We start from the raw sequence: 26,198 nt of genomic DNA on the forward strand, positions 1-26,198 counted from the left end.
CTAGACCCTGCCCCCTAGCCATGCCGTGAACTGAATGGGCGGCTCCAAGAACAGCCCTGCTGGGCAGCTGCGAAAAGGCTGGGAGAGCAGCTCAGGCTTCAGGAACAGCCAAAGGACCGGTGACCCCTGGCAAATCCTCATTCGACCCCCAAGGGGGTCCCCACTGCTTTAAAGACCCACCATGAATTGATTCTGACCTTTACGTGTTACTAAGCCCACAACAGTAAAATCAGTCTGTATATGCAGTAAAAAGCATGCTTGTCATCTCACTTTGGAACCTAAGGAGTTATGCTGTGCATTGTGTAAAAAAGGCTGTTTGATCCTGTCTTCTATGATCTTCCCCCTTCCATAGTCCTCAAACCATCTCCTGATAGTACAAAGCCTTGGGGGCACTTTGCACATGCTCAGTTTTTTTGTTTGTTGAAAGGGTGCATGTGATCAGCACAGGGCCAATCAGTACTGTCCAGACAGAGGGTCAGGTGTCATGCAGCCTCATTGGACAGAAAAAAAGCTCCACCTACAAGCTTTACCAATGCTCGACCAGACACTGATAGAAGGCACAAGACTGCTATATACTGCTGATGAGAAAAGGTATTTAGCAGTTTATATTTACTAAAATAATAGCATTTCCATGTTCTGCATACTGTGGGGGACCAGATAGAGTGAATGCAGGGTCCTGGGTTTAGTATCACTTTAAACAATACAAGATATATAAACATGTGTAGGATGACCTGATAATATAAGTCAACTCCTGACATGTAATGACCGATATGGTTCATTTACTATAAATAAACTCTTGGATATCAGTTCTCCAGAGGTACCAGACGTCTACATTTATTGCTTCACTTACATTATTTTTTTATATTCTACATCATCACAGCTAGATTTAACAGGGCACAGTTAGCATCAATATACATAATACAGTGGCCATTCATATCTATCAGCTTCATACATTTAAAGCGGAGGTCCACACAAAAAGTGAACCTCCGCTTTTCGGAACCCTCCCCCCTCCGGTGTCACATTTGGCTATAATACAGGAATCTGCACTGACTTCCAGGAATAGACTGCCGCAGGAGTCACGCCCCATTCGTGTCACCCCCCGCTGTCTTCTGGGAAACACACTCATCCCAGGAGACAGCGGGGACCAGTGACGGCTCGCGCATGCGCAGTAGGGAACCGGGCAGTGAAGCCATAACGGCGTGGCAGCCGAGAGACGAGCGATTGCTCGGCCTCAGCTGCTGACATCGCGGGTGCACTGGACAGGCAAGTGTCCATTTTTTTGTCCTTGTTGGCCTAGGCCAGGATACAGTGTTGGGGGAGGGAGATAGTGCCTAGTTGTTGGTGTTAGTGGGAAAGACAGCACCCCATTGTTGTTAGTGGCAGGACTTCTGCCCCATCGTTGGTGTCAGTGGGTAGAATAGGGTTTCATATCAGTGAGATGAATCGTACTACAAGGGCAGGATAAAGACAAGTAAAGGGCAACATCTGGCCCCTGGGCCTTAGTTTGAAGACCACCCGATATAGCACTTTCCTCAACCGTTTACTGTCCCTTCCATTTGCATCATGGCGGTTCAGCATCGCATATGGGCATTATCTATGGTTGAGAATGATGCCTACCCAGGAATCCTCACGGTTCTAAACTGATATCCACCCATCAATGCATTCTAATATTTGCAGAACTTCCAAAAACAAGCCTTTTGCTTGCATCAGGGCTGAGGGCACTTAAGAAGTATGCCGAGGCAGGGTACTGTAATGTTTTTAGGAAGTTATACACAGCATCCTTCTGGCCCCTGCCACCAGCCATGATCTGTATGCAGTGCACAGAGAAGAACAGAGAACAGCGATGACAATGAAAGAGTCCAAAAAAGGCATACATTTAAAACAGAGCGTTTTACGTTTAAAATATAATTTACAGTTTGATGGGGGAAAAGGGGGGAATGACGTAATGCAACAATAAAATCAGATTAAACACCAGCTTTAATAGCACTGTGGCAGAGCACAGCAGGAATGTACAGTAGCACTGGTTATGTACGTAAATATTAACATAGAAAAGCAACGGCAGAAAAAGACGAGGCTGCCCATTTGATTTGATTTTTTTTGTTTGTTTTTTTTCATAAAATTTTTAATAGTCATCATGATCACCGTTTTATAAAAAACAGCACACAAGATCCATCCACAAGTTAACATTTGATTTTCAAGCATGCCTGGAAAGGAAACCCCATGAAACACTATTGCACATCATAACATCTAGCCAATGAATAGGATATTTTTCCTTCTTTTAACTAAAACATAGCAATGACCATACAAAGCAAGGTTATATTATTTTAAGTAATTGGTCAATGTAAAAGAACCAACCATTACAAAAATCCTTTGTGACCTCAGGAAATGACTACGTTCTCTAGATGAGATGTGGACCTCAATCCAACATCCTTTATGAATTAAAAAGCTAAGAAACCGAAAATGTTATAAATTACTAAAAGAAATCCATGGGATAAACAACCTAATCTTCATGTACCCAGAAAGAGAACTAGAGGTTTTTCAGAGTTCATCAATACGCCTAGCTACAGTCTCTGGCCTGATTCATCTCGGCTTCGGCCAATTTCTGCTGCTTTGCCTGGAGAAATGTGCTACCGATGACAGGACAGACAGTCCAATTGGCCCAGCCAGTCTGACACTTTCTTTTATCAGGGGACCAGACTCCCGTTAATACCCAGCATGTTATTATATCACAGTTTCTTAATGTAGCAGAATAGCACAAATGTGAGTACTTAAAAAAATTAAAAAAATAATAATAATTAAGGTGACCCTGGTAGCCATTATAATATATGTACTCATAAAAAGTTTTTTTCTGGTCTTCTTGGATGTGATGTCAGCAGCCCCAAATTGGTCACTCGAGTGAAATCCTATTGTATTCACCTTCATGCATTCCTTGGCTGCTACACAAAGTTTATGTAGGCAGAATAGGCGGACTAATATGACTAAAAGACGCGAGTGAGGAAAAGCCGATTACTGGCTTTTCCTGTTTACATCGTGATCAGCCGTGATTGGACATGGCTGATCAAGATCGGTGTTGGGGGTGCCAGACTGACACCCTGCAACAACGATCGCCGCGATGACGTCCACTCAGGATATTGAAACCACTTTGCCGACGTCTTTTTGCATAAGGCAGGCGGCAAGTGGTTAAAGCACAAATTCAGCCAAAATTTGTTTTAGTTTTATGAATAGTGCAAGTATCCTTGGAGATTTCTGGATACTTCCTGTGTGGTCCATTGAATGTGGTCTTCTTGAAGTATAACTGTCCAATCCAAATAAAAATCTTTTCAATCAAAGTCTTTGGGCTCATTCACATTAGCAGCAAGGACTGATGCTCCTCCTATAAAGGGATCCATACTCGTTTAATTTTTCAGGTTTTGACAGGTGATTCTCCTCCTGTTTAAATGGTGTACCAGTGCACCATGATCTCATTCACTTGAACGGGTTTGTGTTCGGTGGGCAACACAACATGAGGTATGATCCCTGCCTTTTTAGCTAAAATGAGTGGTAAAAATTACATCTCAAAGATTGATTGCCTGCGTTATGGTGCGAGGCAGTGGATTGCCTTGCACTGTGCTGTCCTGAAATAACAACGCAGTCCTACTGCATCTGGTGTGAACGTAGGCTCAGTACATTCACTACAAATGAAACCAAGAAGTCTCACTTCTCCAGATGCATTAACTGTACTGTAAAAAATGAAAATCTATGATGCTTGGAATGTCCATTAAAAAGATGGCAAGAGTCTTTGAGGGAGACAGAAGCTGAGTGACAACCAGCCGGTATCCATTCAGAAGTGGAAAAGGGGAATAGCCGCTCCAGGTGGGAACCCAGATGAATATCCTCCGTTGCAGACAACTCAGGTGCAGGCAACGCACTTAGCAAAGCAGGAACAAAGATGGTCTCTGGACAGCCGCACTCTGAACAAATTGTAGCCTTTTATAAAAAGGACAGCACTACAAGTCACTACAAAATATAACCTGACTTTTGACGCTTTTCGCACTGAAACTAGTGCTTAGTTATGACTAAGCACTAGTTTCAGTGCGAAACAAGTCAGCAGTCAGGGTTTAATTTGCTGCGACTTGTAGTGATGTCCTTTTAATAAAAGGCTACAATTTGTTCAGAGTGCGGCTGTCCAGAGACAATCTTTGATCCATTCAGAAGTGAAAGAATATTTTAGAACCTTTAACAAATTGTGTCTCTTTGGTTACACAAAACAAGTTTGCCAAAATGTGTATACAAAAGTGTCCAATTTCCCAAACTTGCTGGATAACTCTGCTTAACTTATGACTGATATTTTTCATGGAGGAATTACCAGTACAGTAAAGGAAGCATGGATCATGTAAACTAAACATGTCAACTCAAAAAGGAAATGCATGTGTGCATCATAGTGGAAGGTATTTTATATATACACTGGGAGCAGAGTCCGTATACAGTCTGCATAGTTTCACAATTCTCAGTTCAATATTTAACATGGAGATAAATCTGAACTATACCAAATGTTCTCACCACATTCTGTCAATCCCTAGAGGTATATCAATGAGTAAACAAAAAGCAGGCCGGTAGCATCCTGGAAAGCTTGCTTTCCTTAATGGTGTAAGTAACGTTTTCCAACTTTTATATATACACATTCGGATCAGACCTCAACATATTTCCACCAAATAGATTAATAGATGAAGAAGAGCAGAGCATGTTTTGCATTTGAGCGACTCCACAATCTAAATGACAAATGGCGTTCAAACAGTTCCTGGCTGCTCCCTCCCGTCCCAAAAAGTAGCCATTACTCTCAGGTAGACAGACCCTTTTCAGTATTTTCCAAATCACTGAACTGAGAATTCAGTAGAAAGGCTTGACTTCTTCACAGCCAGAAAAATATTAAACTGTGGCTATGGCTGTCCATGTGTGGTTTAAATAAAATTAATGGCTGGAGTTTTGAGAACTTTAAGCAGACTGCAGGAGTTTCATCCAAACCGTGTCCACCAAATATCCATATTAATAATGGGTAGACTTGGCACCTAAAGAAGTAGAGGGAGAAAAGGTTACATGCCCCAAAGGGTCTTCATTTCTGTCGGACGCTGGTCTGATTTTCCTTAACCCAAACTTCACAATTTTACTCTGTAGAGAATTATGTTTATTACAGGTACTTACACAGTGCCATCAATTTATGCAGCACTTTTACATATCAGTCCCTGCCCTCAATGAGCTTACAATCCAAGGTCCCTAACTCACATTCATACTGTACATACGCATACTCCGGGCTGTTATTTATCAAAGCAAAGGTGCAGGAACTCATGCCCGTCTCCACCACTAGAAACACTCCTTGTTGTCACCCCTACGCACCTCTTGGCACTGCCCCCTTTGGAGAACAGGGAACCACGTATCATTTGGGGGGCTATACAAGTAATTTGTATCAAATTTGTTAATAAAAAGCAATGAAGTAAAATGTCCAAAACATTAGACATATGCAGCACTCACCAAAAGTAAGCTCAGAGGCACTTCCAGATGACTTCAACAGGCCCATATCCAGCAAAGAGACACCACCATATCCAGCAAAGAGACACCACCATATCCAGCAAAGAGACACCACCATATCCAGCAAAGAGACACCACCATATCCAGCAAGCGACATTCCAGATCCAGCAAGTGACATTCCAAATCCAGGAAAAAGACAGGCCGATATCCAGCAAACGAGATCTCATATCCAGCAGAGACAGGCCCATATCCCGCAAGACACATCCCATATCCAGCAAGACACATCACCAATCTCCTAGATTATAAGCTTTAACGAGCAGGGCCCTCTGATTCTTCCTGCATTGAATTGAATTGTATTGTAATTGTACTCTCTGCCCTACTGTTGTAAAGTGTTGCACAAACTGTTGGCGCCATATAAATCCTGTATAATAATAATAATAATAATAATATCCAGCAAATAGACAGGCCCATATCCATCAAGAGACAGGCCCATTTATCCATCAAGAGACAGACCCATTTATCCATCAAAGAGACAGGCCCATTTATCCATCAAAGAGACAAGTTCGATATCCAGTAAAGCGACAGGCCCATATATCCAGCAAAGCAACAGGCCCATATTTCCAGAAAAGCAACAGGCCCATATATCCAGCAAAGTGACCGGCCCATATATCCAGCAAAGAGACCGGCCCATATATCCAGCAAAGAGACCGGCCCATATATCCAGCAAAGAGACCGGCCCATATATCCAGCAAAGAGACCGGCCCATATATCCAGCAAAGAGACCGGCCCATATATCCAGCAAAGAGACCGGCCCATATATGCAGCAAAGAGACCGGCCCATATATCCAGCAAAGAGACCGGCCCATATATCCAGCAAAGAGACAGGCCAATATGCAGCAATGGGAAAAGCCATTAGGTTATTTTTCTCTTTTTGTTGAATGTAGTTTTAACCCTCACAGTTTTTCACCTTAATGCATTCTATGCAATTAGATGAAAAACCTTTTGTGCTGCAGCAAAGAAGTGGATGAAAAGGTATAATATTAATCTTGTACAGGTTAATGGTCAGAGGAAATATGGTATCCCTCCTGCAGACTGGGTTATTGAAGCCCTCCAGGTGAAACAGTAATATTTATAAACAATTTCCCTCAAAAATCTATGAAGATAAATTAATTCCACTGTAACAGACTGCTGGAATATGGTTTGTCTTCTGATGACTTGTCTAGTGGACAGAATACACAAGATTGTGTCTCCTAAGTGTGCATTCCCATCACTAATTGAGTCACCTATTGTTTCAGTCTGTCTGATCATCTCTTGAAGATGAGATTAATATTGTGACTACTTTGTATCCAGGGTTGTGGGCTGGGTGCCGAATGTTCTGGTCACCTAGGCTGGTTTAGGTGGCTAGTTGTTAATTAGTTAATTTGTTAGATCACTGTCAGCTATTAGTTGCTAGAGGTGGATTAGCATACTGTTTTATGTTGGCTGTTCCTTAGCCATTTTAATTATATTCCTGTATACAGTTTATTTTGCATACGATGATGCGCTTAGGCTCATCTGATCTGGTGTGCTATATATTCTGTACAATTTTACAATAAAGTTGGTTTCAGTTCCAGACCAGCTAAGCCAGTGTTGCCTAGATTCTTGGGTGCAATATTCAGCTATAATACCTGGTCCCTGGGTCCAGACTGGAGGAAGCTATATCTTGACGGAAGCACCCAAGCTGGGTGCTGTAAGGTTCCATCACAAGCACTAAGGCTGCATTTACACTTGCGCTTTTCCTAAATGCGAGACAAAACACACAAAAATTTGCGTTTTGACATGTGTTTCAGAAACTAGCTGCAATCACTAGTCATGCTTGCGGCACCAATAATTGCTAATGGCACCCCAAGTGTGGGTAGCAGATACATATTTTGAAGAGCATTTGTAATGCTACAAATGGGCCCTAAAAAAACTCCAGAGGCTCCACGAGCAAAAAGGTTTTGGATCTACTTTTGGGTGTATGTCGCACTTAGGGCGGCCTATTCAAGCTAATGGGCTCCCCTAGGTGTGGCACACGTTAACATGTGAAAAAACATGAGTGGGAACGCACAATCCCCTTAAGCGCAGGTGGGAATAAGGCCTAATTGTGCATACTCGGCTGATCTGAGAAAGCAGGTTAAAAGATGGATCATTTAGAACTACAATACAACTAAATCAGACACTTCTGTTAAAAAGATAAACCAGTAAGGTGCTTTATAATCTATTACACCAGATTAATTCTATTGAAATATTCAGTTAGTGTGTTGATAATACAAGTGGAAAGATTTGATAACGCTAACAACACAGCTATTGTTACATTGAGGACAGTAGAAAGACTTCTCACAAAAACTTTTTCTAATGAAAAGAATTAAGTTTATTGTCATCAGCTATTAATCACTGAGAGAAGCATTGTGCTTCAGTGAAAGCAGACTTAGTCATACAATGTAACAGTGTTGTAATTACTAATTGCTGATTTGCATTCCTAGCATAGTAAGACACTGCGATGTATAGCCAGTAACGGTCACAGTATGTGAAGAGAGTTTTTCCACTGGCCTCGCTGTCAGCTATAATAGGAAGTTTATTTCAGAAATGCCTGACATATCAAAGCCCTCTATGAAGTTTCCCATATGTGGCAAAGAGTGTTTTGTAGAACTGTGGGACAAGACTACAGGGGAATCCTCTGGGGAATAATTAACTTGACACACAGAAGAATCAATCATTAAACTATACCACAATAAAAAGACTTTGATACAACTTCAAAGTCAATAACTTCATGTTCTACAAGCTATACATTACTACAATATGTACAGTCAGGTCAATTCTGGCAAAAACTAGAAGTTATCAGTTAAAAAAAAAAAAAAAAAACACACAACATTTAGCATTGAATACAGAAAGGTTAGAACTTTTGTCAGGTTTCTATTGCTGCTTCCCACTAGGAGGATTTTCCCTCATTTCCTTTTTGGTCACCAGGACTGGACATGAGGGAAATTCCCCAAAGGGGCCACAGACGGCAATAAATCACTTTGTTTTAGTAGGCTGGGGAAAGATTATAACTTATGTTTTTATTGATGACTATACCTTCATTGGTCATACCTCATTTTTAGACAGGATGTGAGAGAAGGGAAAAAAATAGACTCAGACATCAAGTGCTCACATTAACATATAGAAGCTCATTTATGATGAAACATAAAATCTGATGCTTTTCTGCTTCTGGGGAGTCTCACGTGCCATGTACAGCCGCTGCCAATAAAAGTGCATGGCTGAACATGGCCATGCTCAGATAAGTTCCGGTGGCTATTGCATCAGTGTTTGCCCACGCATGCACCATTGTATTGGCGGCTGTACGCGTCATATGCGGCTCCTCAGACACAGGAAAGTGTCAGGGATTTTTTTTATGATTCAGCATTCAAAAGCCAGTTTTAGTCCATAGGGTTCAATATTGAGTTGGCCCACCCTTTGCAGCTATGACAGCTTCAACTCTTCTGAAAAGGCTGTCCACAAGATTTAGGAGTGTATCTATGGGGATATTTGACCATTCTTCCAGAAGTGCATTTGTGAGGTCAGGGAACTCTTAAGTCATCAGCATACCAAGACATTTTGAAAAAATGTATGCGCCCAACTTTGTGGGAACAGTTTGGGGATGGCCCATTTCTGTTCCGACATGACTGCGCACCAGTGCGCAAAAAAAGGTCCACAAACACATGGATAAGCGAGTTTAAGGTGGAGGAACTTAAACTGTTCATGTAAAGGCAGGCTACCCAATACTTTTGAAAATATAGTCGAACAGTAGAGTGGCTACAGAGAATGTTGTTCACACAGAGCCCCCTTGTGGGCCTTGTCCCTTTTTTTCTTTACTGCTTTGCTGTAAACCCATTTCTATAAAAGAGCACTCAAAGAGGATGTTCTGGATAGCAGAGTTGGGGAAAAAAGCTACAGGATTAGCACACAAACACTTCTTCATCCCCATACCCTGCATGTTCTAAGACAGGAATATGCAATTAGCGGACCTCCGGCTGTTGCAGAACTACAAGTCCCATGAGGCATAGCAAGACTGACCGCCACAAGCATGACACCCAGAGGCAGAGGCATGATGGGATTTGTAGTTTTGCAACAGCTGGAGGTCCGCTAATTGCATATCCCTGCTCTAAGATATAACCAAACATCTATTCTCAAGAATTTCAGGTTGTGCCAATTGAAATCCTTTCATAGGCAGTTTCTTGCAGCCAATTGCATGTCCAAATAAAGGTTCCGTGCATCGATCAATCACCCATAGCAAACAACAAAACTTAAAGCATGCAGGTTAAGAACGCAACAAATTTACTCTTAGATTGTCAGCTCGAACGAATCCCTCTGATTCCTACTGTATTAAAGTGTATTGTAATTGTACTGTCTACCATCAAGTTGTAAAGCGCTGTATAAACTGCCAGCGCTATATAAATCCTGTATTATAATAATAATTTAAAAATTATGGAAAAAACTAAAGTCAGGTAACTGCATATAACAGATAAAGCAGATTAAGGAGCAGAGATTTTATAAGTAAAATATGTTATAAATGTGAACCTACAATCTAACCCATTTGTTGACTAAAATGATTGCATTGTTTGCAGATATTAGGCTAAATATAAGCGATGTTAGCAAATAAATTAGCTATAAAATGACAAAATAAATAAAAGCATCAACACCCTGGACGTTTTAAAACAAGCAATAAGTGTTTACTGAGGACTTTTCGTTGACTTTATAAAATGCCAATATTCTTCATTATACAATAGTTCTTTTTCATTAAAGTGAAACATGTGTGCTTCCCCGGGGACCACTCTGCATTGTTGACTCATTATTGCTGTGCTTCATTCATACTGTATAAATTGGAAGGATGACCGGTTATAATTTATTGGTTTGGTCAAGTCAACATTCTGCCTTGGAATGATCAAACGACCTCAGATTAAAGGCCATCAAGGATTTAAGAAGATTTTGACAGAATGTTCATGGGATGATGATGGATGCCGGTATGTTTGATCTCCCACAAGAACTGAATCTAGTGGGGTTAGAGAATGAAAAGTAAGCTATAGCAAAACAATCCAGTTGCCAATAGAAACCAATCAGCTAACAGGCATGATATCTGTAGTCCACATTCGAGACTTCCCCTTAAAATGATGGCAGAAGTTTGTAAAGGCCGAAAGTTTTTTTATCTGAAGGCATTCTATGAGAAGATACCTGTCTTAGACAGGTATCTGCACCCCCCTGAAAGGTGCCAAATATGACACCGGAGGGTTCCGAAAAGCAGAAGTTCCATTTTTGGGTGGAACTCCGCTTTAAAGTATAACTAAAAGACAATCACTAATTAGACTATGACTAATCATTAAAAGCAAAAGTAAAAAATAAAATAAAATTGGGTTGTCCCCAGAAAAGTAATAGAGGGGGAATCTTCCAATGGGGATACTGGTGACCTAAGGGTCCCCAGGGAATTGCCTTAATTTGCATTTTCCCTCTCACTTCCTGTTTGGTTTTGGACAGGAAGTATCTGCAATGGGGCAGAGATGGCGACAAACATCTTAAAATGAAAAAAGAAAGTTCTGCCTATAGTTCTACTTGGAAACTGGAAACTTTTTCCAAACAAGAAAGTGTGTGTATGTGGGGGGGGGGGGGGGGGGTGATACTAACAGTGACAAAACAACAACAAAAGCTTTTACTTTAGTTCTTATTTTTGTGGAACTGGGAAGCCTAGAACTCATTCAAATTATTAGCAGTTGGCTAGAGAAAAATCAAATCCAACGTAGAAATGAATGTATACACCATAGACCATAGACAGACTATAGACCATAGATATACTTTAAGGGCCAGATTCTCAGAGGAGATACAACGGCGTATCTCCAGATACGCCGTCGTATCTCTGAGTCCAGCCGGTCGTATCTATGCACCTGATTCATAGAATCAGTTACGCATAGATTTCCCTTAGATCCAACAGGCGCAAGTCTCTTACGCCGTCGGATCGTAACTGCATATTTACGCTGGCCGCTAGGGGCGTGTACGCTGTTGCGTCGAAATATGTAAATCAGCTAGATACGCGAATTCACGAACGTACGCCCGGCCGACGCAGTACAGTTACGCCGTTTACGTTAGGCTTTTCCCGGCGTAAAGTTACCCCTGCTATATGGTGGCGTAAGTGCGGCGTACCAATGTTAAGTATGGCCGTCGTTCCCGCAACAAAATTTGAAAATTTTACGTTGTTTGCGTAACTCTGGACGTAATTTACGTTCACGTCAAAACCAATACGTCCTTGCGGCGTATTAGGAGCAATGCACACTGGGAGATTTCCACGGACGTCAATCACGTCGGGTCACATAACATTAACATAAAACACGCCCCCCTGTCCCACATTTGAATTAGGCGGGCTTACGCCGGCCGATTTACGCTACGCCGCTGCAACTTACGGAGAAAGTGCTTTGAGAATACAGCACTTGCCCGTCTAAGTTGCGGAGGCGTAACGTAAATCGGATACGTTACGCCCGCGCAAAGATATGTGGATGTACGAGAATTTGGCCCTAAATGTTCATTCTAAACTGTTCCGCCACAATGCAGATTTGAATTTGACTGTTTTTTTACTAACAGTATACTTCCCGCTTGTATCAGAGCTACCCTATGGAGCAAGGCGATTCTCGATTCTTCACTTTTATCATGGAGAGGATTTCCCTCAAGTAATTATCCAAGCTTCACTAGGAGAGGAAACTATAATAAAATGCCACACTTTAGACAAAATTAACTCCTTTCTTTCACCTCCCCATTGTTAGGTCAATATAAAGCTACTTGGGAGCTTGCACTGGTGAGCGAAGGGGCCATCACCTCACTTTATTGTGTTCAGCTGGGATTCCACACTTACACAAACACTGTGTGAAATGATAACAATATCACCCTTTTCCCCTAGGCACAACAACTTAAAAGAAAGCTCCAGGATGTTTGAAATATGTGGGAAAGCAAATGAAAAGGACATTACATCAGTGCCCCAGTGCATGCACCACAGGACTAAACAAATCCCATTTCCTGCCCTGGGTCATTGGGTCTACGAAAAGATTTTTAGGACAATGTGTGTATTATACACAACAAACCATTAGTAAAGGCACACAAATCATTGTAATAGTATTTACATTTCTAGAGAAAACACAATCCTATTTAGATGCTTCTCTGCCATATGTTTTAAAGGCTTAGGCTTCATGTACATGGGACTTGTTTAACCTCTCCGACTTAACTTGACAGCTAGAAACCGTGTCTAAAAATTTCCGTTTAACCACGTTTACATGCTGCGTTTAGCCACGTTTGTGTCTAGAAGAGTTTGTAAAAAATATATATATATTTTTTTTTGTTAAAATGAAAAATGTCTGTAAACGAAATGCTTCTAAACGCAAGTTACAGTGTTTAGCAGCTTTTACAAGCTGTTACAGGCATTTGGTGTTTCAAATGCCTCTGAACATTCATCCTGAACGCATTTTGTTTGCGTTCCAAAAAATGCCTAGAAACGACTATAAACGATCCTGTGTACATGTACTGATAAGATAACAGAGGAGAGAACAGGGGCAGCTGAAAAAAATGCCCAACTGCTCCTAAAAGTCAGTTTACCAGCAGCAGTGTACATGAGGCCCAATATCACTGTACCCCCTTCAGGACCAGCCAATTCTTGGTATTTAGCACTGTACTACTTTAAAGTGGAGGTTCACCCAAAAACCTTTTTTTTTAACATTAGATTGAGGCACATTTTGTCAAGGGGAATCGGGTGTTTTTTTTTACAATCGAAGCAGTACTTACCGTTTTAGAGATGCATCTTCTCCGCCGCTTCCGGGTATGGGCTGCAGGACTGGGCGTTCCTACTTGATTGACAGGCTTCCGACCGTCGCATACATCACATCACGATTTTCCTAAAGTAGCCGAACATCGGTGCGCAGGCGCCGTATAGAGCCGCACCGACGTTCGGCTTCTTTCGGCTACTCGTGACGCGATGTATGCGACCGTCGGAAGCCTGTCGGAAGCCTGTCAATCAAATAGGAATGCCCAGTCCCGAAGACCATACCCGGAAGCGGCGGAGAAGATCGCTCTATAAAACGGTAAGTACTGCTTCGATTTTAAAAAAATTACCCGTTTCCCCTTGACAAAACGAACATCAATCTAATGTTAAAAAAAAATTTCGGGTGAACTCCCGCTTTAACTGGTAATTGCGCAGTCATGTAACGCTGTACCAAAATTAAATTTATATAATTTATTTTACACAAATAAATCTTTCTTATGGTGGTATTTGATCTCCATCGTTCTTTTTTTGTGATATAAACAAAAGAAAAATATCCCAATAAGTGTTTATTGATGTGTGTGTGTGTGTGTGTGTATGTGTATATATATATATTTTTTTTATACATACACACGCACATATACAATGCAGAATCTTTATTGGCCATTCTTTAAAACAATAATTTAAAATCAAGGTAATGTTATGACAGAATGCATTAAAGGGAATTTGGCACAAACAAAATACTTGTGAAAAAACAACTGCCTGGAGTTTGCATGTTCTTCCTGTGTGGGTTTCCTCTGGGTACACCAGTTACCTCCAACACTCCAAAGACAGTCTGCTAGGTTAATTGGCTCTTGTCCAAACTGCCCCAAGTGTATGTAGGAATGTGAGTCACAATCGCAACCCCACCCCTAGCTCCAGGGGGCCCCTGCAGCCTCCCTGTCATATTATCACATCCTCCACAAAGTCCAGCACCGATCTGCCCACGGGCCCCACAGCCACGCTCCTTTACTGGGCTTCCACTTTGCCTTCTACGGGTCACACCTCTCCTTTCTCATTGGCTGGGGACAAGCTGTGAGCCATTTCCTGAATGGAGAGGAGCACAGGGTGAGAACAGCCCAGGGGCCAGGTCAACATTTGCATCGGGACCCACAAGCTTCAAGCTATGCTTCTGGTAAGGGACCTTAGATTGTAAGCACCTTGAGGGCAGGGACTGGTGTGACTGTATAATATATATGTAAAATGCATCATAAATGGACAGCACTATATAAGTACCTGTATTAAATAAATAAAAAGCTGCTGATGGAAACTGCACTTTAAGTCAAAAGCTGCATATCAGTTCCAGACCAGTGGCAACTGACAAAAGTAGTTTTGCTTTGTCACAGATTCTCGTAAAAAGAATAATAAAACACTGTACACAGGCATGAGCACAAAACTGAACATACAGGATATAAAGCTGCAAAGTGGCCAAACTGCGATTACAAATGAAAAAAAAAAAATAGATTAGTTAAATACAAACTCCCTCTAGTTCATCTGCGGGTTATTGAGAAAAGCAATTGTTGATTGCCTCATACTCCTTTTATACTAGGCTGGCTCCCAGTCATTTGGGCCTAGGTGAATTAATGGCAATGACATGCTGGATCAAACTGAACAGCTTTCATTGTGTTTTACACAGGGGGAAACATTCCCAAAAGTGTCTTTGTGCAGCGTTCAAAAATCAACATTTGTCCTGACTCACACGACTGTCACTGAGAGCCAGCGCTTCCATCCCTGCAGGTCCTATTTATAGATCTAACATGATTATATTATTGAATAAACATCTTCAAAATTGACTCAGATTAGAGTTAATTGTACACACAATTACATAATTAACGGAAAATCCATAAATGAAACAAAAATAATAAGCAGTGTATACACAGCTCTGTTTTTCTGGATCTTGCATACATTTGTGGAGTCACAGATGTTCTTAAATTTTTGCAGACAGTCTGCAGCTTTAATACGAAAATCGGAAGTAAAATTTTGTCCGTACGATCTGCCAATTTTCGGATCGTTAGTATGGTGCTTTCGACAGCCAAATCCGGTTTTTCGTAGAAAACAAAAGCTGGATGTACAGACTATAAAATATTTTTCGTAAGTAAACTCGATGTCTGATTTTCATACGAAAAAAATAGTAAGAGCAAGACTACGCATGCTCAGAAACGAAAGAACACATACAAAACATTTGAACACATTACGTCACTTCTGAAGTTGTATTCTGTCCTATGGTGAGTAACCTCTTCACTATCGACATGAGACTAGCATGCAACAAAAAAACGGATGAACGGTCATCCGAAAATCTGATCACGGGCTTTAGGCCAGGTTCACAGCATGGGGTGCGGTGCGTCCTTGTTCAGGTGCAAATCAGGTCCACATTTTTGCCTGAATTGACACCTGAATTGGACCCAAAGACACACAGGACCTTTTAGAATGCGGTCCACCGCCACCCAGGACCTGTGTGAACCAGCTCCATTGTGAACCGTGCCCACTCGCCAGTGTGGGGAAATCGCAAATGTGAACCTAGTCTAGTTCAACCCTCACCTTGTAAAACAACTCATTCAGTTAGAAATGAAAGGCAAACCATTTAGACCTGCAGCTGGACTCCGTGATGGATTGATTCAGGAGTCAGGTAAGTGTTACGGAGAGGCGGAAAAAACATTTCAAGTTTCTTTTACCTTGATTTAAACCAGGTGTGCCCAACCTTTTAAAGAGTGAGGGCCACCTAAGCGACTTGGTAACCGGTCGTGGGCCACAATAAGCAGAGCGGGTGTATGGCAGCCCACTCTACTCTATAGAGCCCACTCTACTTTTTTTTGTGGGTCGGATTGGAGGTAGGCATTTGTAAAGGGACATGAGTCCATTTATATCTGCTACTCCTAAAAGGTGAATGGAGGGTCCGATTGGGTCGGACTTACCGTGTTAAAGGGGCCTGTGGCTCAGTGCAGGTAACCCTCAGGTGCACTGCTCTGCACCTGCGGAACATTTTGAAAGCAGCCCAGTAACCACTGCAAAACAGATGTGCCCATATAAATTGTGATTTTAGTAATAAACGTACCTTTAATAACGGTATTCTATTCCATCCCAGAGCAGGAGGACGCGGGCTACATCAGAGGGCTCCGCGGGCCACATGTGGCCCCCGAGCCACAGGTTGGGCACCCCTGATTTAGACAATGCATTAAGGTAAACCTTTAGACTTTAGAAACACTTTGGGATTCCTCCAAGCACACTAAACATGGATGGATAATTCTACAGGGCTGGTTATTGTATTCTGACAAATGACAGGAGATACCAACTGTTGTCAGAATATTTGAACTGTGTCTGAATCTGACTGGATGCAGCCACTGTTCGGCTGAGAATTTTCCACTCTGCACCTTTGACAAAGTCAATTGAAAAATCGACTTTTGTTGAGTAAGTGGGGATGTTACCCATGGAATGAATGCAAATATGGCTGAAATGTGATCTGTGTATGGATTCTGGCCATACACAGGAAAGATTTGGTCTCATTTCCTGTTGAGTGTGTGGGACAGGGAAAGAAGAACCATTTCGAGGACACAGAGTTTTAAAACAAAACTTAGATTAAACGTGATTTTCTTATGGACTCCTAGGACAGAAATTGTGTGTAAAGCTAATTAAACATTACAAAACTGACATATTTAGTAACAGTTGGGTAGTGGGAGGGCTCAGGTGACTAAATATCAATTTGGGCCCCTTGCAGAAGTCTGCAAACTTGTGCATATTTATGTACAGTTCTGTGGAGTGCAGAAACTACAGATGCCTTGTATTTTGGCCCATAGGACTGCTTTATAGAAAAAGCTGTGCACTGGCACCGGCATGTATTTGCACATGTGTATGGGCGTATTTATCAAAGCTTATTTTACAGATGTATTTTACACTGGATGCCCATATGCTCAACTTTATAGCCATGTGCAAGAGGCTTTAATCAGATTTTTAGTACACAATTGTTGGTAAATTTATAGAAGAATATACAACTAATTTGTGACGTCAGAGGCCAACTTTTATGTGCACAGCAGTTTTTTTTTTTATTGTCCCAGGTACCGATATTCCTACCTTTAATGCAGAATCTGCATTCCTATTAGGCAGTTTATAGTATATGCGAACCCTTACATGTAAAAACAACCCATACATATACAGTGTGTGTAGATATACGTTTTGTTCACTTGAATTTGCTTATTGGCAGTCCCTTACAAACAGAGGACCAATGCCCTGGCATCAGGCCAGCCCATGCAAAGGTACCTACAGAGAAAATTGAAACATTATAGTAAAATCACAAGAAGTGGTTAACACCCATGACTGCTGCCCCATACATGATACAGGATTATGAGGCGATGCCAATGTGAAAAGTTAGTCAGACTGTTTTCGCAGAGTTTAGCCATGACACAGATTCAGCTGAAAGACGCTCCTAAGCATGCTATGCTCATTCAGCTACTGTGGCATGTATGAAATAAGCCAGACACATGACAGTCTTGTGATGGTGAGGAAATACAAATATGGGAATGACAGATTCAATAAAATTCCACTGCGAGAAACAGAATCACTAAAGACCTGCCCTATATGTTGCTCCACCATTTCCACCATGTAAATGTTGTTAACTCCCTATTATTATGGATGCCAGATGTTACGAGATCATTAAGATGAGCAAAATAAACATGGCTGGAGAGTGGGAGGCGTACATAAGATGATACAAGGCAGCTCCACAGGTGGGGAGCCCGCTTATATATGAAAGGTTTATTAAAGTTCAACTGTAAATCAAGAATAGTATACATCTAAAAAACATAGGCAATCCTCTTTTCTGACACTATGATATCAGACATGTTCAATATGGCTATGGAAAGAATGACGATAATCTACATAGGGATTATTACTTGGCAGCCAATCAGATTTCAGTTTCCTGTATTCCGATCAGTCAAACTTTTCATTAGCTTTATAGCATTGTTTGTATTTATATGCTTACCCTATTATAACAAAGGGTAAGAAATAAATACCGGTACCTAAAATGAAAGGCTGTTTTTAATTGAAAAACTGGATTCTAATTCAGGAATGTCAGGTTCTTACAAGGCCTGTCATGTGACTTTCCTGAACTACAGATGGCTCTAGAAAGGAAATCTTTGTAACAATTATTTCGATCACTAGAGCATGCATGTATTAGAAGGAAGTCAGACCCCCTTCCCACTAGTATTGGCCTTAACCTTGGTGTATACAACAGACATTACATTCAATTATGCAACATGGCCAACTGCGAATTCCCCCAAGATAAACCGGGAGTGGCACGGAAATCATCTCACATCAATGGGTCCCTTTAAAAGCAACCCAATATAGTCTACCTATCTGTCTGAAAGATATATTGATAGGCAACAAACCTGATTATATATATATGTCACACGTACATTATAATAAGCAACAAATGTGGTAACGTGTATTCTGACTGGATATTTAGAGAGCGCTTACATAGTTCTATTATTCAGCTTTTTTCCCAAATTGTGCTGCGAGCCAAAAAGAGGAAGTCACATGGACAAGAGACCAGGGTGAAGGACATTTCATGGATAATATGGTTCTATCTGTCTGATTTAGACAAACTACCAGAAATTTTCAATCTCCATTTTACACATCAGACTTATGTACCTACTTTGGGAAAATCCTTTGCGCTCTCTCATTATATATATATATATATATATATATATATATATATATATATATATATATATATATATATATATATATATATATATATACACACATACATACATACATACATACACACACACACACACACATACATACACACATATATATACACATATATTCATACATACATACATACACACACACAGGGCCGTTTGAAGGAATTAGGGGGCCCCAAGCAAAATGGACATGGAGGTCCCTGCACGCACGCATGCAAAGCGCAGAACCACAGCAAGCAGAAAACCGACAGCCAGTGATGGTGGGGCAAGATGAATCACTAGCGCCCCAGCATAGCATGGAATATAAAAAAGAGGGCTCCATATGGTGTAGATCAACCAATGAGGTTTATTTATAAAAATATCTTACAAATCAATGTAAAATATAGCCGCGCACGCGCAGTACAAGGGGGGTCCTTATCCGCCAGGCGGAACTTATTCAGCAGAACACCGGCCGGGTCCCGTGCGGTACAGGAGATTCAGTTTCCTGTTCCCGGCCAGACTGACAGGAAGTGAGCACTCAGTGTGCACTTCCTGTCAGTCCGGCCGGGAACAGGACACTGCGCGGTACTCGGCCGGACTGACAGGAGGAAAGAAGAGGAGCTCGGCCACGCTACAGCCTGGGAAGGGGAAGTTGGGGGCCCCAGGCCAGCTCGGGGTCCCAAGCAATTGTTTGTTTTGCCTGTCCTATAGCGACGGGCCTGCGCACACATACAAACACAGTATCATACACCCCTCACATTTTTTGAAAATATTATTATATCTTTTAATGTGACAACACTGAATAAATTACACGTTGCTACAATGTAAAGTGGTGAGTGTACAGCTTGTACAACAGTGTAAATTTGCTGTCCCCTCAAAATACCTCAACACACAGCCATTAAAGTCTAAGCTGCTGGCAACAAAAATGAGTGAAAATGTCCAAATTTGTCCCAAAGTATCAATATTTTGTGTGGCCACCATTATTTTCCAGCACGCCCTTAACACTCTTGGGCATGGAGTTCACCAGAGCTTGACATGTTGCCACTGGAGTCCTTTTCCACTCCTCCAGGATGACATCACAGAGCTGGTGGATGTTAGAGACTTTGAACTCCGCCACCTTCCATTTGAGGATGGTCCACAGATGCTCAGTAGGGTTTAGGTCTAGAGACATGCTTGGCCAGTCCATCACCTTACCCTCAGCTTCTTTAGTAAGGCATTGATCGTCTTGGAGGTGTGTTTAGGGTCGTTATACTGTTAGAACACTGCCCTGTGGCCCAGTCTCTGAAAGGAGGAGATCATACTCTGCTTCAGTATGTCACAGTACTTGTTGGCATTCATAGTTCCCTCAATAAACTGTGGCTCCCCAGTGCATCATCTTTAGAAGAGGCTTCTTTCTGAGACGACAGCCATGCAGACCAATTTGATGCAGTGTGCGGCGTATGGTCTGAGCACCGACAGGCTCACCCCCCACCCCTTCACCCCCCACCCCATGGTTGTTGGTGCCAGACGAGTTTTTAAAAAACTACTGGGATTTTCACACACAACCATCTCTAGGGTTTACAGAGAATGGACCAAAAAAAGTGAAAATATCCAGTTGTTTAAACGAAAATGCCTTGTTGGTGTCAGAGGAGAATGGGAAGACTGGTTTGAGATGAAAGAAAAGCAACAGCAACTCAAAAAAACATGTGTTACAACTAAGGTATGCAGAATACCATCTCTGAATGCCCAACACATCGAATCTTGAAGCAGATGAGCTACAGCAGCAGAACACCACATCGGGAACCACTCCTGTCAGCTAAGAACAGGAAACAGGCTACAATTTGCACAGGCTCACCAAAATTGGACAATAGGAGATTGGAAAAATGTTGCCTGGTCTGATGAGTCTCGATTTCAGCTTGCGACATTCAGATGCTAGGGTCAGAATCTGAGTATCGTTTAAACGCCATGTGCTACTTATCTACCCCTATATGACTTCAGTGTATCTTCTGATGACTACTTCCAACAGTATAATGCACCATGTCACAAAGCTCAAATCATCTCACCACTGGTTTCTTGAGCATGACAATGAGTTCACTGTACTCCAATGGCCTCCACAGTCACCAGATCTCAATCTCAAGGTGTACCTTTGGGATGGGGTGGAAAAGGGGATTTGCATCATGGCTGTGCAGCCGTAAAATCTGCAGCAACTGTGTGATGCCATCATGTCAATATGGACCAAAATCTCTGAGGGATGCTTCCAACACCTTACTGAATCTATGCTATGAAGAATGAAGGCAGTTCTGAAGGCAAAAGGGGGTCCAACCCGGTACTAGCAAAGTGCACCTAATAAAATGGCCGGTGAGTGTATATTTGTACACACATACATAGAAAAGCACTGTGGGTGGTAAACTCATACTGAATAAAATATGGTGGGTCAAAGACCTCCCATCTCATTGAATGGCAGGGTCTTTTTTTCTAATTAGATAGCAAGGAAGAAAAGTCTAAGTCTTCTTTGGACGGTTATATAACTAGGGATGTCAGGGCGTGACACTACAACATAATTCTCTGGGGAATCGAGGACAGGCCTTCCATTCTAGGGGAAGTGATATCCCTCTTGTTAACTCCGACAGACAGGAGAGCAAACTATGCTGACCGATTTCTGTACAGGATACAATTACAACACTTCCATGCAAGAAACATGTACAGCCCTTAAGAGACTTGTGAATCCCTCACAATATCCTGTTGCTCACTGGTACAGGGATGGATTTAAAGCAAGATGTTGAAGTCAAATGGCGAAAAATTCAATCTAATTTTCCCTACTGAAAATTCACATTATTGCCAACACGTAAAAAAAAGTTGGGCTTATGTAATAAGTAGCCAGAGGATAATGTTCAAGGTGCACAGCCTATACCAGTTGTAATCACATTTTTATCAGTTTGAGTGAAAAGATCATTTCTAATTGTTTTTCTCTTGTTCATATTCCAATCCGTCAAAACTATCCACTACTCCTACTACACCTTTAGGTGATCTCTGAAAACCCATCTCCTCAAAGATGCGTATCCCAATATTTCTCAACCTTTTCAGTCAAAGCACCCTTCAAAATTCCGCACAATCTTGAGGCACCTCATTCCAAAAGGTAAACAAACTAAACTAATAGTTATGTATTGAAACAACATCTACACATGCAAGACACACAACTTTTGAATTGATTTATTCTATCAAAGCAAATACACCTTTGTACACAGGTATTTACTAGTATGTTTCTCAGCCAATGTGACCCCAGTGCCAAAGAGAAAGGGTAACCTGATGTCCTCCTCCTCAAACCAATGATATGATTGATTGTTAGGACACCGGCGGCTAAAAGGTTGTAATGGTGCACAGTGAAAGCCTGTGGTTTTGTGTAACCAACGAGCAGGCTTGTATACAATTTGTGGCAAATTTTTAGGCATTTTTCCAAGGCACCCCTGAAAAAAACAGAAGGCAACCTTGGCATATCCTAATAAAATGTAGCTTTACTTTCTCTATCAGTTCATCCCAAACAGTTATTACCTTGTGGATCACTTAGCCTTTCCCTTCTAAGCTCTCATAAGTAGGGTCCTCTGATCCCTCTTGTATTAAATTGTATTGTAACTATACGGTCCCCCTTCATTCCATTTTATTAAGTGCTGGGCAAACTGTCTTCCTATAAATCCCGTATAATAACAGTATATACCTGTATGATGGAAAGAAACAGTTAACTAATACCTGAAACATTTGATTCTACTCAGAAGAGCACACAGAAGGAAGAAACACAGTGCAAACATTGACAATCATTTTCACTTTTGACAATGTCCCAAAACGGGTGGCACTCTGCGCTACCTTTGATGATGCAAGGTTGTGTAATTATTTCTGAATGGCAAATATATACAAAAAAAAAATCGTCCCGGGACTTTAGATGAGGTGAGCACAGTAAACCACTGAGTAATGAAAGTAAATATAGTATAAATATTTATTCAAAGAATAATGTACATACATGGGTGATGTAAACAATTATTGAGCCAACAAAACTGCACATAATAAAAAGAAAAATTGATACATAAATGTCATACAGTATGCATTGGCATCAAGAGACCGACCCCATACTCTCCAAATGACAAAGCCAGAGTGCCAATGACTGGATTCCCCAAGGGGGGGCAGCAACAAATGTGTGGCATGGGAGTTGATGGGGAGAGGCCAACCATGCAACTAATGTGTGGATGGGAGCTGAGGGGGAGAGGCCAACAAAGCAAGAAATGTGTGGACGGGAGCTGAGGGGGAGAGGCCAACGTGTGGCATGGGAGCTGAGTGGGAGAGGCCAACAAAGGAAGAAATGTGTGGCATGGGAGCAGAGGGGGAAAGGCCAACCATTTGTTGCTGCCGCCCCTTGGGGAATCCAGTCATTGACACTCTGGCTTTGTCAGTTGGTGAGTATGGGGTGCCTAACCCCTAGTTTCTCCCACCAGCTGCCTTAACATCTTTCACTGTGTCATATACTTTCTTGTTTATTTGGATAAACCATACGCGCATCTACCCCTGAGGAAGCGAGCAATGGTCTTGCGAGTCTCTTGATGCCAGTGCATACTGTATGACATTCATCAATGTTATATTTTTATCATTTTTATTATGTGCAATTTTGTTGGCTCAATAACGGTTTACGTCCCCCATATGTGTACATTATTCTTTGAATAAATATTTATACTATTTTTACTTTCATTACTCAGTGGCTGACTGTGCTCACTTCATCTAAAGTCCCAGGGTGGTTTTTTTTTTGGATACATTTGCTATGTTTAGGGATGGAGGTGTGTCACTGGTGACACCAGACCTTTCTCGCTTTCTTAATTCTGAATGGCATCCCAATGCACCTTGATGATGGATATGGGCCGCTGTAAATTACAATGCAGGTTGCCATGTAATGTGCTGTCAAAAAAGGAACAGGTCCAATTTCTGAGTCGTAAGGTGCCTGACCGCCCATTTATTTTGAATGAACTGCTAATGCAGTGTGTGTTTAATGCACTGCACCTCAGCGGCTAGATGTGAACCTAGCGGCTAGGTCCTAGCCCAGGGGTGCCTAACCAGTGGGGCTACATATGGCTCGCGAAGGCCTCCGATGTGGCCTTCCACCTCCTGCTCTGGGATGGCAGATTGGCAAGCCCAGATCACGGGTTGCCAACCGGCCATCCCAGAGCAGCAGTTTTGTGAATGAAGCCGCTGGTAGAGGAAGCAAGTGGCTGCGGAGCAGAGCCACATAAGCCTAGGCTTCCTGTACAGCGTCAACCCTTGTCACAGGGAGAGTGATGAGAGTGATACCAAATGCACTCGGCCTGGGACAGCAACAGCCGGCGATACCTGAATGGAAAACTGTTATTAAAGGTAAATTTACTACTAAATCCACAGTGTATATATGGGTATATCTGTTCTGCAGTGGTTACTGGGCTGCTTTCAAACTGATCCGCAGGTGCAGTGCAGCTGCAGATTACCTGCACTGAGCCTCAGGCCTCGTACACATGACCGAGAATCTCGTCGTAAAAGAAACATTGTTTCCCTCAACGAGTTTGTCAGGCTTGTCGAGAAACTTGTCGAGCTTTCTTTTCGTACACACTGTCAAGACAAAATCTTGTCGCTCTCAAACGCGGTGATGACGGCACTATAAAGGGGAAGTTCGATTCCACTGGCGCCACCCTTGGGGCTGCTTTTGCTAATCTCATGTTACTGCGTGTTAAGTAAAAGTTTGGTGAGAGACGATTCGTGCTTTTCAGTCTGTTACAGCGTGACAAATGTGCCATCTCCATTACGAACGTTACTTTTACCGAAGGTGCGCTCCCGCCTCATACTTTATTCTGAGCATGCGCGGGTTTCTAAGCATACACACGAATGGGTTTCTCGTCGTAAACCAGCCCGACAAGAAACACGACGAGGAAATTGAGACTCCCGGCGAGAAAAATGTTCTCTTTTTTTCTCGTCGAGATTCACAAGACTGTTTTCTCGACGAAAAACATACACACGACCGGTTTCCACCAATTTACTTGATGGATTTTGTCGAGGAAAACGGTCGTGTGTACGAGGCCATAGACTTCTGTTATTACCTGCGGGTTTGTTGCGCTTTCAGAAAGTGTGCCACACCTGCTGGATATAATAGAAGTTTACGGCAAAGTACAGATAACCCGCAGAAAAACACAAGGTGCCCTGCGCTGCACCCGCAGTTTGGTCAAATCGCAGTGCATCAGTGTGAAAGCAGCATTAGGTCCCTTTCACATGATCGGTCCGACCCAGTTGGACTCACTATTTACCTCTATGAAGCAGCAGATGTAAACAGGCTTGTGTCAGTTTACACCCACCTACCTAAGAAAAAAAAAAACGGATCTACCCCCTTCCATCTGGGTGGAGCAGAGGGCCCATAGAGTCGAGTTGGCTGTGTCAGTGGACACGGTCCTGTCATTCTCCCGCTCTTCTCATTGTGGCCCGCGATCAGTTACCAATTTGCTTACTTGGCCCTCGTCCTTCAAAAGGTTGGTCACCCCTGTCCTAGCCTAACTGTTGCAAAATAAAACCCAGCAACTTTACTAAAGCTCATCTTTCAGAGTAAATAAAACTATAAATATATAAACGCTTTTACTAATATGGGCAGCAAAGCATCTCATACACAAGATGCGGATGTAGAGAGGCAATCACAAACACGTCATTCATTTTAACATCTTCTAGGATTACAGCGGAGCATTCCAAACTCTCAGCCTAATAAGGTTCTGAGATCGGCATAGCTTTTTATGGGAACGCTTCTAAACTATTTTTTATGAAAAGCGTCTTTAGCCTGGCAATCTTTGAAGGGACCCATGTAACACACAGGGCTACATATAAAAGTGTGGAAAATGGACTGGCCAGGCAATAAAGACAATATCTGCAATCGCTGGCCTGCGAAGCGTGAAATGCTGCTTTTAAAAACAAAGGTGGTTGTTTTGAATCTTTTTCAAACACACGTTACTGACAGGCAGCTAATAATTAACCATCGTCTGGAGGTGTACACATTTTGCTGCAGGGCTTATGTTATCTGAGGTGTTTATTTTCAATTGGTTGAAGCATTACAGCATTGTTAGACCAAAGAGATGCAAATGCACTTTTCTTTTTTTTCTTTTTAGGCAACTTTCCAGCAGACCATGGGGATTTGGACAATTTGCTGAGTTTAGCAATTGCCGCTCGCTCGGTTG

At 42.0% G+C, this 26,198-nt stretch overlaps 1 protein-coding gene across 4 annotated transcripts in view; it reads right to left on the reverse strand.

The window, feature by feature from the left end:
* The window catches only part of SORBS1 (sorbin and SH3 domain containing 1), a 469,099-nt gene that overhangs the window by 251,688 nt on the left and 191,213 nt on the right, over positions 1 to 26,198 (reverse strand). The gene's annotated exons all lie outside the window — the stretch shown is intronic.

Source organism: Rana temporaria, chromosome 8 (assembly GCF_905171775.1).
Source record: "Rana temporaria chromosome 8, aRanTem1.1, whole genome shotgun sequence".
Taxonomy (NCBI): Eukaryota; Metazoa; Chordata; class Amphibia; order Anura; family Ranidae; genus Rana; species Rana temporaria.